The sequence below is a fragment of the Diospyros lotus genome, chromosome 9, assembly GCF_014633365.1.
Source record: "Diospyros lotus cultivar Yz01 chromosome 9, ASM1463336v1, whole genome shotgun sequence".
Taxonomy (NCBI): Eukaryota; Viridiplantae; Streptophyta; class Magnoliopsida; order Ericales; family Ebenaceae; genus Diospyros; species Diospyros lotus.
In genome coordinates, this window is record NC_068346.1 from 37,999,970 (window position 1) to 38,012,047 (window position 12,078).

The following is a 12,078-nucleotide window of genomic DNA, read 5'->3' on the forward strand; positions in this document are numbered from 1 at the left end:
TTACCCCAAAGGTGTTTGGATGTGTAGCCTATGTCTATCAAACCAGCCCAAACCGTCACAAACTAGAACCAAAGTCATTCAAGTGTATTTTCATTGGTTACTCTCCTACCCAAAAAGGATATAAATGTTATTGTCCCACATCACAAAAATTCTTTGTTTCTTGTGATGTAATATTTAATGAAACAGCCTTTTATCACACCGGTACTGCATCTCAAGTGGAAGAAAGTCATTGGGATCCCACAATTTCAATGCCTATTACACTGCCTATGTCTCCCACTACTACTTGTGATGATCCTGCAGCTGTTTGTTCACAGCCTGCAATGATTGAACCTAGTAATATCCAACCATCAGCTGCTACAAGCCCAAAATTTGATCACAGTCCAAACGAACTAGGAGAGACTAACCTAAGGGAAGAATTGAGTCTAGAAAAACAACTTAAAGTGTACTCAAGAAAGCAAAAAAACCTTGCTCCTCATATCAGCTAGTTGTTGGAACCTGAGATCGATCCAGAAAATGAAGAAAACAGTGCAGCAGCTAAAGATGATTTGGATCTACCTATTGCAGTCAGAAAAGGAGTAAGGTCTTGTGTGAAATATCCCATATCGAATTATCTAAATTACTCTAAATTATCCCTACAGTTTAGGGCGTTCACTGTAACTATGGATGAAGCTTCCATTCCCAGCAATATACATGAAGCTTTGGGTGATACAAACTGGAAGAATGCTGTGATGGAAGAAATGAAGGCTTTGGACAGCAACAATACATGGGAACTGGTGGACAGACCGAAGAACAAAAAGGTAGTAGGCTGCAAATGGATTTTTACTGTTAAATATAAATCAGATGGAAGTATAGATCGGTATAAAGCCAGGTTGGTAGCCCAAGGGTACTCTCAAACCTATGGTATAGATTATGAAGAGACATTTGTTCCGGTTGCAAAGTTAAATTCCATTAGAGTACTTCTATCCATTGCCGTTAATTTAGATTGGGAGCTACTTCAGTTTGACATCAAGAATGTTTTTCTAAATGGAGAGCTGGAAGAAGAGGTATATATGAAGATTCCACCCGGATTTGAAAATGAAGAAAAAATTAGGAAGGTATGCAAACTACACAAATCTCTTTATGGTTTGAAACAATCCCCTAGAGCATGGTTTAAAAGGTTTAGCTCAACTTTAACAAAATTTGGTTACAAGCAAGGTGAGGCTGATCATACTCTATTTATTAAACACTCAAATGGAAAAAGGTGCATATTGATCGTGTACGTGGATGATATAATTGTTACAGGGGATGATGCCAATGAAATTATAGCTCTAAAGCAAAGATTGAAAGAAGAGTTTTTGGTAAAAGACTTGGGAAATATTAAGTATTTTTTGGGAATGGAAGTAGCAAGAAGTAAAGAAGGTATTCTAATATCTCAACGAAAATATACTCTTGATCTTCTAAAAGAAACAGGAATGCTTGCGTGCAAACCAAAACAAACTCCACTTGAGAGGAATTGGAAGTATATAAAGAAGGATGATGATCCACCAGTAGACAGAGAGAGGTATCAAAGGTTAGTTGGGAGATTGATTTATCTGTCTTTAACATGCCTAGACATAGCCTATTCGGTGAGCATCATAAGTCAATTTATGCATGCCCCAACTCAACAACATTTGAATGTCGTATATCACATTCTAGGATACCTAAAGGGCACACCAGGTAAGGGACTGTTGTTTAGAAAGACTGATGAACGAGGGGCAGAAGGTTTTTCTGATGCAGATTGGGCAGGGTCAGTGATTGATAGTAGGTCTACATCAGGCTTTTGCACAAAGCTATGGGGTAACTTAGTCACCTGGAGAAGTAAAAAACAGTCTGTTGTAGCAAGAAGTAGTGCTGAAGCAGAATTTAGGGCAATTCCCCAAGGAGTTTGTGAACTAATTTGGGTAGCAAGATTGATGGAAGATTTACAAATGCCACTAACTAAATCAACACGGCTCTACAGTGATAGCAAGTCAGCTATAAGTATTGTTAACAACCCCATACAGCATGATAGAATGAAACATGTCAGGATTGATCGACACTTCATCCAAAGAGAGATAGAAGATGGAGGTATAAAACTTACCTATGTTCCCACGGTAGATTAAGAGGCAGATACAACAACAACAACATATCCAGCCTTTATCCCACTATGTGGGGTCGGCTACATGAATTCTAGACTTCCATATATTTCTATCTTTTGTCATATTCTCATTTAGATCCATATATTTCATATCAAATTTTAATGTCTCTCCCAAAGTCTTCTTGGGTCTACCTCTACCTCTTTTTGTGACTAATTGTTCCATTTCATCAACTCTCCTCACAGGAGCGTCTCTTAGTCTCCTTCTCACATGACCAAACCATCTTAGTCTAGTCTCTCTCATCTTCTCCTCGATTGGCACTACTCCTACCTTATTACGAATAACTTCATTTCTAATTTTATCATTTCTTGTATGTCCGCACATCCATCTTAACATCCTCATCTCCGCTACACTCGTCTGTTGCTCATGCTGGTATTTGACTGCCCAACATTCTGAGCCATACAGCAAGACTGGTCTTATAGCTGTCCTATAAAATTTTCCTTTCAATTTTAATGGGATTTTACCATCACATAACACCCCCGATGCATTTCTCCATTTTAGCCAACCTGCCTTAATTCTATGTTCGACATCCTCGTGGATTTCTCCATCTTTTTGAATCACTGATCCCAAATATCGAAAATGGTCTTTTCTTTGTAAGATTTGGTCTTCTAATTTTATTATAACATCATCCACTCTTGCATTTTTACTAAATTTGCATTCCATATATTCTGTTTTCTTTCTACTTAATTTAAATCCCTTAGATTCTAAATTGTTTCTCCACAACTCAAGCTTAGTGTTCACTCCTTCTTTTGTTTCATCCACCAACACTATGTCGTCTGCGAATAACATACACCATGGCACATCTGTCTGAATATCTTTAGTGAGTTCATCCATTACTAGGGCAAATAAGTATGGACTTAGTGCAGAACCTTGATGCAGTCCTATTGTAGTTGTAAATGGTTCAGTATCCCCTCCGCATGTTCTGACCCTTGTCTCTACACCATGATACATGTCCTTAAGGGCTTGTATATAGGCTATTTTGACTCCTTTCTTCTCTAAAACCCTCCATAATACTTCTCTAGGGACCCTATCATAGGCCTTTTCTAGATCTATAAACACCATATGTAGGTCCTTCTGATGATCTCGATACCTTTCCATTAGACGCCTCAGTAAATATATAGATTCCATTGTTGACCTACCAGGCATGAAACCAAACTGATTTTCTGACACCTTTGTTTCCTTTCTGAGCCTCTGCTCTATTACTCTCTCCCAGAGTTTCATGGTATGACTCATTAACTTAATTCCTCTATAATTTTCACAGTTTTGAACATCTCCTTTGTTCTTGTATATAGGAACCAAAGTACTCTTCCTCCACTCATCTGGCATCTTTTTTGATTTAAGGATGGCGTTAAATAGTTGCGTTAGCCAGGAGATGCCCTCTTCTCCCATGCATTTCCATGCTTCTATTGGTATATTATCTGGTCCCACTGCCTTATGATTTTTCATCTTTTTTAATGCTTGCCTTATTTCATTTGAACTTATGCGTCGATAGAATGTATAGCTCACATTCCCTTCGGAGTTACTAAGATGTCCCAACCTAACTCTTGTGTCACCACCATCATTGAATAATTTTGTGAAATACTCCTTCCATCTCTCCTTAATCGCTCCCTCATTTACTAAAACATTTTGATTGTCATCTTTTATGCATTTCACTTGATTTAAATCCCGTGTTTTTCTTTCTCTTGCTTTAGCTAATTTATATATATCCCTTTCTCCATCTTTTGTATCAAGTCGTTTATATAAATTCTCATATGCTTTTGACCTTGCTTCACTAACAGCTCTTTTTGCTGCCTTTTTTGCTTCTTTATAATTTTTTTTGATTTTCTTCATTGTTGCATTGATATACCGCCTTATAGCAAGTTTTCTTATTTTTAATTTTCAATTGTACCTCTTCATTCCACCACCAAGACTCCTTAAGGTTAGGGGCTCTACCATTTGTCTCTCCAAGGACTACCTTTGCCGTGCTTCTCAGAGCATTAGCCATTTCTTTCCACATTTGGTTTGTCTGTCTTTCTCCATTCCATTCCCTTCTACCCCTTAATTTTTCTTTGAAGATTAGTTGTTTCTCCCCTTTTAAATTCCACCACCTGATTCTTTGATTTTGTTTTATGTGATTTTTTCTCTTCCAATTTCTTACTTGGACGTCAAGTACTAGAAGTCTATGTTGAGTAGTCAAACACTCTCCCGGTATCACCTTACAATCCCTACAACATAACCGATCCTCTTGTCTCATGAGGAAGTAATCTATTTGGGTGCTTGAGGTGATATTTTTATATGTAATTAAGTGTTCGTCCCGTTTTTTGAACCTAGTATTGGTTATAATGAGCCCATATGCCATAGCAAAATCTAGGATAGATTTACCCTCATTATTAATTTCCCCAAATCCATACCCTCCATGTACCTCTCTATATCCGTTTCCGTCTCTACCCACATGCCCATTTAAGTCACCTCCTATAATCACTTTCTCTCTTCTTGGTATCATTTGTATGAGTCCCTCTAGGTCCTCCCAGAATTTTGCTTTTATCTCATCACCTAACCCCGCTTGTGGTGCATATGTACTAAAGATATCCATAGTCATTTTTCCTAGACTAATCTTCACCATAATAATCCTATCCCCTATTCTCTTTACATCCACTACCTCATCTATTAAGCTTTTATCCATAATAATCCCCACTCCATTTTTCGCTCGATCAGTTCCTGTGTACCATATTTTATATCCAGCTTCTGATAAAGTTTTTGCTTTTTTCCCTACCCATCTCGTCTCTTGAAGGCACATAATATTAATTTTTCTCCTAATCATCACATCCACCACTTCCATAGCTTTGCCTGTTAATGTTCCTATGTTCCATGACCCAATCCTTAATCTATGATTTTGTTTTTGGCCTTGACTTTGGATTTGATTTTGTTTTTGGCCTTGACTTTGAATTTGATTTTGTTTTTGATTTTGATTTTGGTTTTGATTTTGATTTTGGTTTTGATTTTGATTTTGGACTAGCGTCTTTACCCACATCTGTCCAAGCAAATGCGGGAACCCTTGCTCATTTATCACTACATCCAGGCGCCGATGCAGTGGCCCTAGCTCACTTGTCACTACACGGGGGCAGTGTAGCGCGTCGCTATGAAGGGTTACGCCCACGCCCAAACGATTTTTCATAATTTGTCTAGAGTTCATGTTTTGGATCCAACTAAGTTTTACGTTGGCTGTCGGCTACCTAACACAACCCTCCTCCTTTATCCGGGCTTGGGACCGACAGTGGATAACATCCCCAGGCGGAGTTAGATTAAGAGGCAGATATATTCACTAAATCCATGGCTAAACCAGGGTTTGAAACTCTCATCGACAAGCTAGGAATGAGAAATATCTATTCCTTAGCTTGAGGGGGGGTGTTGAAGAGAGTCATAGCCCATGAAGAAGTCACGGGAAGCAAGATAAAGAGGCTGATTCAGTAGATAAGCCACCAGCAGTTCAAAAGAAAGAAGATAAAGAAGCAGCTAGATAAGTTCCTAAAATTTAGGAAAAATAATAGGAGAAGATAGAAATATTCTTATCTTATTTTTCTGTTGTATATTAGCTCCTAATTTATAGGATTAGATAGCAATAGAATCTTGTATAAATAGGTTTCCTATCTATTGAATCAAAGTAAGCGAGTTCTTTGATCTAAACTCGACTTGATTTCAAGTTCCCTACTCTAGGGACTAAATCTGTTCAAGGAGGAAAAGGGGGACGGATACCAGTAGATCCCAATACAAAACTGCAAACAAATAAGGGTGGTCAAGAGGTAGACAAGGGGAGATTAAAGTGCTTGGTAGGGCGATTAATATATCTAGCACACACTAAGCCTGACATATCCTTTGTTGTCAGCCTAGTCAGTTAGTTCATGCATGATCCTAATGAGGAACATATGGCAGCAGTTAGGAAGATTCTTTGTTATCTCAAAGCTGCACCTGGAAAAGGGATTCTATTTACTCCTGGGAAAGACTTGAGGCTTCAAGGCTATACAGATGCTGATTATGGTGGTTCTCTGGTTGACTGAAGATCCACAACTAGGTATTGTGTATTCCTATGAGGGAGTTTGATATCTTGGAGGAGTAAAAAACAAGGGGTGGTGGCTAGATCAAGTGCTGAGGTTGAGTTTAGAGCTATGCCTCTAGGTGTGTGCGAACTCTTGTGGGTCATGATCATTCTAGAAGATTTAAAAATTTCAGTGCCAAGGCCAATTGAACTTTTGGGAGATAATCAATTTGCTATAAGCATAGCCCACAATCCGGTGCAACATGAAAATACAAAGCATTTTGAGATTGATAGGCATTTCTTAAAAGAAAAATTGGATACAGGTCTCTTGTAGATTTCCTATGTTCTATCTACTCAACAGGTGGCGGATGTTCTCACCAAAGGTCTTCATGGTACTCAGTTTGAAGCCTTAGTGAGTAAGCTGGGGATGATTGACATCCACTCCCCAGCTTGAGAGGGAGTGTTGAAGAAATAAAATAAGATTGGGCCGGGCCTTGAAGATTATCCATCATCATCTTTCTATTTATTTTTGTTATTTTGCTTGATTTATTTTGCTTTGTATTATCTTATATTATTTCTTAGATTATCTTTATATTATCTTTTAGTGTTGTAATTTAGTAAGATAACATCTAGTCCTAGATAATAGGGTTGTAATCTAATCCTAAATCTTAGGAGAATTCTTAGGAAACTTTTTGTATAAATATTTCTGATTCATATCAATAAAGTGTGTGGGAATATCACTTGTAATACCCCAAGAGCCTAGAGAATGGTAGTATATATCGAGGATAAGTAAGGAAGGAAATAACACTAGCTATATATCTTTTGGGTTGAATGTAGATAAAAAACTCCTAAGTTAAGTGTGCTTGAGCTGGGGAAGCTCAAGGATGGGTAACCCCCTAGGAAGTTCGCGTAGGCCCATTAGAGTAAGTTGTTCCGATCATTCTTATCACTCGATACGGGATGTTACACCATTTCCCTTTTTCCCTTTCTACACTTCTTTTCTCTCTCCTCGCCGTCTCTGTCAAGACCAAACCTCCACTGTCTGGCCATCATTTGCCAGCACCACTGCCACCATAGTGCTTGCCGTCATCAAATCAGCCCAATCCTGGAGATCCATCGCCGTCGTCGTTGCCACGTGCCGCCATGAGTTTTTTGCCCATCTTCCATGCGTAACCTCTCAACTCACTTTCTGGCCACCATCTGTTTGTGCCACCACCGCTGTTGCATCGCTGGTCTCGGATCGGCCTAGCCTCAAAGCCCCATTGCCACCGGCCACCCAACGTGCTTCCATGCGCCTCCCAATAGATCTGCCAGATTTGAACCATTGACATGTGCACCCATTTTTTCATCGTCACACCCACTTTTCCTGCCACTATTGCATTGCTGGCCTCAAATCGGCCTAGCCCTGAAGCCCCATCACCGCCAGCCGCCTCATGCGTCGCCACACGCCGCCTAACAAATCTGTGTGTTTAGACATTTTTTCCCCAATCTCTCTCTCTGGTGCTCTGATCGTGACACCATCACCACCATTGGACTCGTCTCCGTAAGTCCCTCCAGTTCCCAATGGTTTCGCCGCCGCCTGTCGTCGTCGTCCATCTTTGTCAGTGCTCCAGCAAGCCTCTATCGCTACTCACTACTACTTCCAGATCTAATTTGCAATCCTCAACATGTTACCTCAGTCACATCACTCCTAAACGTGGCGAGTCCATTTCAACATCTGCGAGTCCATTTCAACATCTGCTGCTTCTCAACCCTTTACCCTTTCCAACATAGGGACCCCTATTATCACCTTCGACAAGTTAATAGGGTCTGCTAACTATCTCTTATGGGCAACCTCTATCAAACTATGGTTCAAGGGGTAGAGACAAGCAGATCATCTCACCACAAAGGCAGAGGATGTAGACCCAACCAACAAAGCTAGATGGAGATAGCTTGATGCTCAATTGTGTAATATTTTGTGGAATTCCATTGATCGCTCTGTTTTGTAGCTATTTCGGCCGTTTGAAACCTATTATGAGGTTTGGATGGAAGCAACTGAATGTTATACCAACAACATTCATTGTCTCTACATAGTTTTCCACACTATCAAGAACATCCAATAGGGTCACTCTATGGAATCCTATTTGGGTCAGATGCGTTCTCTCATGTAGGAGTTTGAAGCTCTTCTTCCATACTTTGATTCCAAAGCTGCTCATGATTCTCAGCGGGGAAAATTGTTCATGGTCCTTACTTTATTCGGTCTCAAGCCTGAGTTCGAGCCTGTTCGCCTTTAGATCTTGATTGGGTCCACTAACTTTATTATGAAAGATACATACAAAAGATTGCTCAATATGGCTAGCAGTTCTTCCTCTATTGGTACTTCTACAGGTACCCATCCCGAGGCCTTTGCTCTTGTGTCTCAAACTTTAGGTGGTAATTAGGGCCGATCTAGTAACTGCTATTGCCCTCACTGCAACTTTTGCAAAAAGAAGGGGCATGAGGAAGATAAGTGTTGGAAGAAGCATGGTCAACCAGCTGCCCCTCCTGCATCTCAGACATCTCGAGCAGCCCATATTTCCTAGAGTGCCCCTAGTCCAACATCAGGCCCTCCGATGGTAACCCTACCTGCTACTGATTATGAGGCTTTCTTGAAATTCTAGGCATCTCAGCCATCTACTGGTCATCCCATGGCTTTGTGTTACTCCAAGCCTTTCTATTGGGCCTTGGATTTTGGACTCTGGCGCCACTAATCACATTTGTGGTAATAAGGATCTTTTCTCTATCCTTATCTTTTCTGAACATTTACCAACCATCACTTTTGTCACCAAAACGGGATAGGGAAAACCTCTCCTACCTCCTCTTTCCCTTTAAATTCTGTCCTCTATGTCCCATATAGTCCTTTTAATTTGCTTTTTGTTAGTCAGTTTACTAGAGAATTAAACTGTTCAGTAACCTTTACCTTTACTTTTGTTTGTGTGCAGGATCGGGGTACAGGGTGGATGAGGTGTTGGGTGTGTTGTGCCTAATTCGCAGGTAGCCTGCACTAGTCCGGCTTCCCTAGATCTCTTCCACTCTCATCTCGGTTATCCCAACATTTCCAAACTAAAAAAGTTAGTTCCTAGTTTGTTATCATTATCCACTTTTAACTGTGAGTCATGTTAGCGTGGTAAACACGCTCGTAGTTATTTTCCTAGTCGCGTCCATAATAGGGCTAAGACTCCATTTTCCTTTGTGCACTTTGATATATGGGGGCCTAGTCGAGTCAACTCTACTCTAGATTTTTCATATTCTGTTACTTTTATTGATGACTTTTCTCGTTGCACTTATTTGTTTCTCATGAAAAGTCGGTCCTAATTATTTTGTCTTTCAAACATTTACTGTTGAAATAAAAACACAGTTTGAACTTTCTATACGTGCCTTTTGTAGTGGTAATACCCTCGAGTATTTTTCCTCTCAGTTTACTACATCTTGATTGTTAATGGCATTTTACATGAATCTTCTTGTCTTTACACATCTTAATAAAATGGTGTTACTGAGCGTAAAAATCGCCATCTCATTGAAACTGTAAGAACACTACTTTTATGTGCTAATCTTCCCACCAAATTTTGGGGTAATGTTCTTCTTGCTTGTTATTTGATCAATCGCATGCCATCTTCCATGCTATAGGACCAAATTTCTCATTCTCTTTTGTTCCTTACATAGTCACTTTATTCTGTTCCCTTTCGTGTATTTGGATGTATCTATTTTGTGCATTCTTTTTTACTTAGCCAGGATAAACATGCTGCCAAATCTTTTAAGTGTATCTTTCTAGACTACTCCCGATTGCAGAAAGGCTATAAGTGTTACTCTCTTGAGTTGAATCGCTATCTTATATCTACTAATGTCACTTTCTTTGAACAAGTCTTTTTTCTCGGTTGCTCAGCCCGATTCACAGAGTCTTGACTAGGTACTTCCTATTCATTTTTCTTCTCTTTTGTTGCCCTCTTCGGGTTCGTCTGTCTCCTCCTCTGTGGACCCCCTACTGCTATCTTCAGGTCGACACTCCATTGTTGCGAACAGACAACACAAGCCTTAGGGTATTCACCAAATACGTTCAATCATAGATTGAAGATAGCAAAGACAGGAAACGCGATAACAAACATACACAAAAATGAAATAAAAACAAAAATGAAAACAAAGGGAGACAAGGATTTTTACCGTGGTTCACCCAAAAATAGGGCTACGACCACCTTGAGCTTTGGAGAGAAGAGCTCACTACACTAAGTAAAGAATTAGAGATTACACCCTCTCTAAACCCTCTCAAATACTCTCTGTATAACAATGCTTCACTAACAAAATGCCCCAAAATCACTAATACAGATTGGAGGCTAAACCTATCGAACCAGAGAACAAAATAAATCTGCACAGAGCATTTACAGAGAACCAGATGAAGAAACCCACCAGAAAACCCTAGCCCGAAGCCAAGCGAAAACCCTCTCCGACTTTCTCCCCTTTTCTTTTCGTCTAATGGTTTACATCCCGAGGAGCGAGATTAAAAGCGATGATGGATGACTGGGATTGCATCTCATAAAGCTTGGATGAACGGCTGAGATAAGATCGTGCAACACGATCGATTATTCCAACAGAAAGGCAAACGGGCAGGGAGAGCAAACGGGTGAAAGGACAATCGGGCATAAGAGCAATCAGGTGCCTTCAAGGAGCAACAGATGGTTGCCGCGTGTTACCATCCAGTAGGCGCCACATGGCAGCCAACACCATCATCCATGGATCCTCCACTTCTTACATATCATCGTCGTCCTCAACTTATTGCTGGAGCCAACATTCCTCCAGAACAAGACTCTCCTGACGCACTCTCTCCATCAGTGGTTCCTCCTGCCACAGATCATGTGCCATCTAACCTTATTGTTGCTCTTCGCAAAGGTACATGATCCACTCGTAATCCTTACCCTCTTTATAATTTCTTATGCTATGAGCGTTTGTCACTTGCTTTTGGTGGAAGTCTTTCTTTCTGTTTTTGTTCCTAAAACCATGGGTGAAGCCCTGTCGCATCCAGGTTGGTGTCAGGCCATGTTTGATGAGATTAAAGCCTTACACTCAAATGGTGCTCGGGATTTGGTGCCTCTACCACTAGGAAAGACTCTCGTTGGTTGTCGGTGGATGTTCACCCCGAAAGTGGGCCTCGACGGACAGGTGGATCGTCTTAAGACTCACTTGGTTGTTAAAGGTTTTACACAGATCTATGGGCTGGATTACAGTGATACATTCTCTCCTATTGCTAAAATGGTCTAAGTTTGCCTATTTCTCTCTGTGGCTGCTATGCATCATTGGCCGCTCTATCAGTTGGATATTAAAAACGCATTCCTCTATGGTGATCTACAAGAGGAGGTCTATATGGGGCAATCGCCTGGTTTTGTTGCTCAGAGGGAGTTCAATGTAGTTTGCAAGCTCAAGAAGTCTCTCTATGGTCTAAAACAATCTCCACAAGCGTGGTTCGAAAGGTTCGACACTGTGCTTCAAGCCTTTGGTCTTACCCGGAGTGAAGCTGATCATTCGGTTTTCTATCAACACTCCTCTTCTTTATGCATTTACTTTGTTGTTTATGTGAATGACATTGTTATTGCATGAAATGATCAAGTTGGTATACAACAGTCGAAAGAACATCTACATCAACACTTTCAGACCAAATACCTAGGCAAACTTTGGTATTTCTTGGGTATCGAGGTTGCACAATCAAGATATGGTATCTCAATTTCTTAGAGGAAGTATGCCCTTGACATTTTAGAAGAAACTAGCATGGTGAATTGCAAATCGGCTGACACTTCAATGGACCCGAATATCAAACTCTTGCCAGGATAGGGGGAGCCCTTTTTAGATCCTGAAAGGTATTGAAGACTGGTAGGCAAACTGAACTATCTCACCGTCACTCGTCCTGAC

The 12,078-nt window shown here is 40.3% G+C and overlaps 1 protein-coding gene across 4 annotated transcripts in view; it reads left to right on the forward strand.

Annotated features, from left to right (window-relative positions):
• LOC127810135 (fatty acid amide hydrolase) overlaps positions 1 to 12,078 on the forward strand; it is a 63,098-nt gene that overhangs the window by 43,105 nt on the left and 7,915 nt on the right. The window lies entirely within an intron of this gene.